This window comes from Rhinolophus sinicus, chromosome X (assembly GCF_036562045.2).
Source record: "Rhinolophus sinicus isolate RSC01 chromosome X, ASM3656204v1, whole genome shotgun sequence".
In the NCBI taxonomy this organism is placed as follows: domain Eukaryota; kingdom Metazoa; phylum Chordata; class Mammalia; order Chiroptera; family Rhinolophidae; genus Rhinolophus; species Rhinolophus sinicus.
Window position 1 is genome coordinate 29,775,708 of NC_133768.1, and position 7,228 is coordinate 29,782,935.

The 7,228-nt window shown below is 44.7% G+C and overlaps 1 pseudogene; it reads right to left on the reverse strand.

The window, feature by feature from the left end:
• Positions 1-2,125: 2,125 nt before the first annotated feature.
• On the reverse strand, positions 2,126-5,448 carry LOC109460283 (constitutive coactivator of PPAR-gamma-like protein 1; annotated as a pseudogene).
• Positions 5,449-7,228: the final 1,780 nt, after the last annotated feature.

Below are 7,228 nucleotides of genomic sequence, written 5' to 3' on the forward strand. Positions count from 1 at the left end.
CCACTTGCACGATTCGCCCACCTTTAGGTGAATTTAGTAGTGGGCCTCTTCATCTTGCCTGTCTGCTGTGCAGGGAGTCCTTTGTGGAGTTATAGTTGTTTGATTATTTGTAAATTCCAGGGGAGATTTACAGAGGCTCACCTCATGCCACCATTTTGATGACGTCTCCCATCTACCTTTATTTTTATGGTTCCAGTCTATCTGTTGAAGTTCTCCCTGAGATCATTGAGTGTCCTTATAACCTGTGTTTTGAATTCGGCAGCTGGTAGACTGCTTGTCTCCACTTCGTTTAGTTGTTTTGCTGGAGCTTTGTTCTGTTCTTTTATTTGGGCCATGTGTCTCTGTTTCCCCATTTTGGCTGCCTCCCTGTGTTCGTTTCAGTGTATTAGTAGAGTGTTATTGTTGTTGTTGTTGTTGTTTATCTTTTAAGATAAAAGGGAGTTCTTTTGTTTTTCACAGAATTTCATATTTTGCTAATATGAAGGCATAAAACAGCAAAAAATAACGATAATGTATATAGCAATGAATACGGCAGGGTAATGTTGATATTCAAAACAGCTAGATAATTGGGGGTGGTTATAATAAAAGCAGCAAAGCTCAGTAATCACAAAATTTTAAGGTTAGAGCAAGATTAGTCAATAACTAAACAGAGTTAACATCTTTTATAGAACTACTACTGATTATTAGCATTATTGTTTTGTGAATGGGTACATACTTGTAAAGATGGAAGAAAGGACAATAACATGAATAATATTAATGCACACTTTAAAAAGTATGCGCTATGTAGAAGTTTAGCTCCAGTAGCAGCACTAATGGTCTACGTCGAGTTCTAAATCACACAGTTCATTGATCAAAAATGCATGGTTAAGTCATGAAAATTTCTGAACTCTTTGTGTTGATTTTAAAATTTCATTTGCATTTTCTATGATTTCAACTTTATCTCCAGTTAACTTTCTTGTGAAATATGTATGATATACTGTAACATAAAATCAGGAGAAACGCAATATCACTGTACAGTTTTTTAGTTTTGATAGTTGCACTTTTTCTTTTAACACAAAAGAACTACATTAACAGTGACAAAATTTAAGTAAGAAAGAAAAGCTGTGGTTGTGCCTCATTTCTTTCATAATCATAAAATCAAAGTCTTAAAGCTTTCTTGTGAATAGTAATACAAAATCAAAGATAATGGCATACATACTGTGCCAAATGCTAAAATGATATTTAAGCTATATACGAGGTCGCGAACTCATCCTAGAAAAAGTGCTACATACCTCATTGCTGAATATCACTATGGTCACCTTTGCAGTATTCCCCTTGGGAGGCTATGCACTGATGCCAGTGCCTAGTCCACCCTTCAAAGCAATTTTGGAACTCTTTTCCTGGAATGGCTATCAGAGCTGTCATCGTATTACCCTTGATGTCCTGAATGTCACCCAAATGTCTTCCTTTCAATATTTCCTTTATCTTGGGATAAAGAAAGAAGTCACTGGGGGCCAGATCAGATGAGTAGGGAGGGTATTCCAATACAGCTATTTGTTTACTGGCTAAATACTCTTTTCCAGACAGTGCCGTGTAAGCTGGTGCATTTTCGTGATGCAAGAGCCTTGAATCACTGGTGAAAAGTTCAGGTCATCTAACTTTTTCATGTAGCCTTTTCAGCACTTCCAAATAGTAAAGTTGGTTAACTGTTTGTCCAGTTGGTACAAACTCATAATGAATAATCCCTGTGATATCAAAAAAGGTTAGCAACATCGTTGCAACAGGTTTGCAAACTTAATTGTCTGGCCACGTATACTTGAAGACTGCCAAAATTTATTTTGTTTTGTTTTGTTTTTATAGTTCAAGAAACAGAACTATAGGCTTTTGTTATAACCAGTTTAAGTTTTGTGTGTACTTCATTTTAAGTTTGGGAGTGAAATGCTCTTCATTTTCTTTCTTTCTTTTAATTGTAGCATTTGGTTAAATGTAAAAATGTGTTGTTTAAATCTCTCATATCAAAGAGGGATCCAAATTTCCAAAGTCCTCATTTTTCTCTTGCAGAAAGAAAAAAAAATGTACATAACTGTAGGCTCTCTTTTACTTCAGATATTCCTAAATCTTTACCCTTTGGCATCCTTCACCCTCTCTAAAAAATAAGTTTTTCCTGCTTTAAGACAGCTGCCCTAGGCATCAGTTCCACAGCAAGCACTGTCCTTGCTTTGTGTATTTGAGGATTTGTATTGCACATCTTACAATCATTGGTCAAGGTACTTTCAGAGTGGCTGAGGGCCCTGGTGTCACCTGCACTCCCATTCATCTGGGACGGCGGTTTCTCCTCAGCCACTGCTCTGTTTTCAGCCAGGCAATCATCTAAAGACACAGCAGAGGACTTGGATTTCCCAGATCTTGACTTCAGTTCTTTGGCCACTTCTGCTGAAGCGGCATAATGAGTCTTGCCCTGGTGTTTGTAACCTCTGCCTTAGCACCTTCCACCTCTTCTAAATGTTCTTATCACTGGAGTAGATATAACCCTTCTTGGATACCCTCTTGCTGATCCTCTGACAAAAACACCTGTAGGGCGAAAGGCCCATGGCCTCTGCAGCCCCATCTGTTCAGAGCCCAGTGGCCAGCCATGATGCTAGCTATTTCTAGCTTCCTGAGAAGGTATGGGTTGGATTCCACCCTGCAACTTGCTAGTCCTGCTGCCATCAGAGCCTGAGAAGGCTCCACCTTGTCCTGCTGCCATTGCCACGTGGAAGGCACAGTAAGCACCTCTTGCTACAGTTTCCCCAGAAGAGCCTCCAAAGCCACAGACTCCTGCAAAGCCTTGCCCTTGGCCCTGAGTTGTGGGGGGGGGGGGGTCGAGGGGGTGGGGGGAGGGGCAGGCATGAAGTGCCTTGGGTACACAGAGGTGGGACAGAAAGGCAGCACCAAGGATGTCAGGAAGGGGAGCAGTATGCTCTGCCAGAAGTAATTCAGCCCTCCAAGGATGCTGTGCTGCATCTTTTGTACCTTGGCAGCTGGCTCAGCCTGACCATCCCAGAAGTCAATGAGTTGGGTCTTTTCCCAGCTTGCTTTTAGGAGTTTCGACTGGAAATGCTTCCCCTCAAAATACATCCAAGGACAGCAGTGTTCCCAGGGCATGGACTAGCCACACATGTCATTTGCAAGCAGGGCTATGTCCGTGCCACTCATGATGAGAGCTGACAGCTGAATGCCTCAAAGGTCGAGGTTCTCAATCTTGAGCTCTTGCAGCTGGTCTGGTCTGTAGAGTTTGGGGGACAGTGCCTGAGCCAGTATCCATGCTCTGGGCCACTGCACCATAAACCTTAGGATATAGCACAGCACCATGAGATGAGTGGGCACACTGGCCAGGTTGAGTATGGCTGGGGTTTCTGACCTCATTCAGGTTAGGAAGGCCCTTGTCTTGCAGTTCTTGTCCTTCACTGCCCTCCCCAGCCAGAGCCTCTTCAAGTTGGGGTAGGTCAACTCCCTGAAGCCAGGAGCTTCCACCAGTTCCAGGGTTGGCAGAGATTTCCTTTTGTAAGCTTCCCACTCCTTAATGATCACTGGTGAAAATTCTGGTAGAAGTCTGTTCTTTCTAAAAGCAAGTCTCTCAGTTTTCATCGTGCTTTCTGCCAAGCTAACCAGGACTCTGTAAACATACTGATGAATTAGCATATGGAACGGGGCAGCGGGAGGCAGCTCTTTGCTGGCTTCATCTTCAATAGAAACAGCAATTTTGATTTTACCCTTGGTCAGGACGTGGAAGATGTATGGATACATTAGCCCTTCCTGTGCCAATGCTTGGCCACTCTCAACACCTCGGGTGTGACGCGGGAAAGGGTGGGGTGGTGAGGTCCATGTAGTTCTTGTTAGGCATGGACAGAAGGCATGGAATTGGCTGGACAGTGCCAATCTGGCACCCCTTTCCTTCAGTGAGCTGGCTGCTTGACGAGGCAGCAGATGAACCTTCTGCCTTTGTTTGCTCTCTTGGATCTCTCCATGCTTGAGGCTCCCAGTGGCTTCCTGTCTTCTCCCATCCAATTTTGTCCACGCTGATATGGTTTGCAGTGCTTCCATTGCCTTCATCACTGTTTGAAGATGACGATGTAGAAGAACCAGGAAAGTATGCCAAGTTCATGTGATTGGGGCTGCTGCGAGGAGCTGGGTTGATCCGGGAGAACCGTTCATACAATGGAGTATGTTTTCCTTCCTGAGGAATATTACTGTAGTTGTTCTGCTCAGTCAGATTCTTTCCGCTTGTTTCCAAAGTGAGAGCCTGCACGCGAAGCTGTAGGAGGGTGGACCCTGACCTGCAGTGCCTGGGCTGGGGCCCTGTGGAGCCATGGGCTGGGCTTGCAGACAAGTTTGTGGAATGTTGATCTTCTGGGATGGGGAATATGTGACACTGTCCCAGCCATTCCAAATGGATTTGGTCTGGCTAAATAGTGGGGGGGGGGGGGGTGAAATGCCACAAGCTTACTAGTCACTGTAAAATATTCAATAAAGTTGAATAACTTTCTCATCTGTTCTGGAGTGAGAATGTTGGAAAACAGCTTTAGCTATAGCATCCAAGTCTGAGGTATTCTGGATGTTGCGATGTACTCAACCAGAGCTTTGATCACCACATCCGATGGAGGCAAAACCAGCTGGTGGCCCTAGACCATATGTGAGTCTAGTGGGTGTTCTGGACCAAGTAAACTCCAATGAAAGGAAGCCAGGTCTTAATCAGGTAGAATGTCATTTCCTAACAGCGGCAAAGATAGGGAAGCGGTCTGGGGTCAGGTCCAGCTGCTTGGCCACTTCGTGCATGGGGTATTGGCTCGTGGTGAGATTTTTCCTGTTCCAGCTCAGTTTTAGGGCATGGGCACTGAAATAGTAGTGGATGTTGCACGGTGCATAATCAGAGTCGTGCACAACCAAGCCATGGAAGCTGTTTTCTCTGCAGAAACCAATCACTTCTTGATGATGGTCTTTGATGTTCTGCACAACCTTGATGTAGAAGTGGATGAATGCCAGGTGTATATAGTGCGCTATGCAGCCAAGCAGGTGGCAGGAACCAGACCTTGGGAGGCGGGGTGCCATTGTTCTGAGTATGGCTGACAATCTGCTACGCAGTCCGGCACTCATTGCCCTGCTGCTTGACCCACTCATGTAGCCACGCCTTCTCCAGCATGCCTTTGAAGACGATGAAGATCTCAATGCTGCGGACCAAGCAGACCTTGGCCAGAACGGCCAGGTAGCCGAACATGAGGTTCCACTGGCCACTCTCCAAGTCGGTGTAGAAGCCACCGTAGAGGCAGTGCAGGCAGATGTCAGGGTCCACCAGCAGGCACAATAGTGTGTGTGAGGGGCTTCTGCTGCCATAGCCCACCAGGCTGTCCACCGCCAGCTTCTGCAGCTCCACCAGCACCATGGCGCTCGGGCAGTACTCTCAATGTAATTCTGGGAGCCCTGCATGCCCATGGCGGTGGCAGCAGGCCTCATGGGACCTCTGGCCCAGGGGCGGCGGGCTCTAGGGTGCCCAGGGCAGGCCTCAGCACACTCAGACCACTGCACCCACCATGTGCTGCCACCTCACAGGTCCATGGTGTGGAGAGACCTGCACCATGCGCCGCTCCAGGCCCAGGCTAGGCAGAAGTAGCCTCATTTAATCTTGATGACAAATTTATGCCCTAATTTAGTAGACCCTGCCCCCAAAAAAAGCTTTACATAGTTTATATGAGTTGCTCAAGACCACAGAGAAGGAACACAAATACTTTGTGCAGCAAAAAAATAAGACCATGAAACGAAGAAAAGGAAATGGGAAGTGCAATTCATTTTAACCACTGAGGATAACCCAATGAAGAACAAGTTATAGCCTATAAACATGCAAAATGATTCAAAGACTACACCAGCATGGGACCAATGTTTCATCATCAGTTACAAAGTGCATGCCTAGCACCATGTCTTCCTAGCACAATAGCACATCCTCAAAGGATATTTGCTACATTTAATTCAATTGACTGTCAGATTGCAATTAGATAAACTTCCTGGTTGAGTGTTTCCATAACTCATTTAGCTTTCATCACAGTATTGCTAAAGAAGGTGCCAAGTACTTGCTAAGTTACATAGGAACCCCCCTCTTCTAAAGTTCCCAACAAAGCCTAGGAAATTTTATAATTTCTAAACTACAGATAAAGTTTTCTAATTAGAGAGGACTTGGAAAATGTATTTCCCAACACAGTTCATACAGTGGTCCTTTCACTCTCCTAAATCAGCTCTAAAGTAAGCCACTTTCTGAATTATATAAAAGCTTCTAGAGGCTGACTGTTATTTGCACTCTGGTCGCTGTCCAGTCTGTCCATGAGTATCTACAAAGAGATACTCATGAAATTAGGGATGCTGACAATATAAATGGCTCAAATATAGGTGGTAGAAATATTCCTAAGCTATCAGGCAAAATTCCTTTTCCCTGGTTTTTATCTTTCTTATTAAATAATTTTAAGTCAACAACCAAAACATGCAGAACAAACAGAGGAGGAATTATTGTATCTTCAAAATTTGTGACTGGCATTCTCATAATATCCCCCTTCAGCCCTGTCTCCCTGTGGGGACTTTTCCACTCCAGCATTATTTCAGCAACACACAGTAGAGAATGACCCACTGTTTATTGTGAGGCTGCAGCTCCTTCTTCTGATCTGTCTTTTGAGTCCTCCCCAGTTCTGAGTAGGTACTCACTCTGCTGTTCTGCTTGGCCATGAATTCCTTTTATCTTTCCAATTACCCTTATCCTGGCTGTCACACCAGCTCTTTCTTCCAGTGAATTATTCCAGCTTGAGGTGGCCCAGCTATCGCTCTGGGACTCAGCTGTTCATTTCCATCTAATAGGCATGAGTAGGTTTCTTTGATCCCTATACCCTCCTTTGGTAACCTCAGCAGCTGGAGCATGAAGTCTTGGGTTACAGACCAGTCTTCAGCCCCAGCGTCCCCTCACTGGAGCAATGGACAGAGTAAAAGCACCAACTCAAGCATCAAAGGAATTAAATAACAAGAGAGGCAGGATTTTTTAATTTATTTTTATTTATTTACTTTTATTGGAGAATATTGGGGGACAGTGTGTTTCTCCAGGGCCCATCAGCTCCAAGTAGTTGTCCTTCAATCTAGTTGTTGAGGGTGCAGCTCACTGGCCCATGTAGGAATCGAACCAGCAACCCTGTTTTTCAGAGCTTGCACTCTAACCAATTGAGCCATCCAGCCGCCCCAG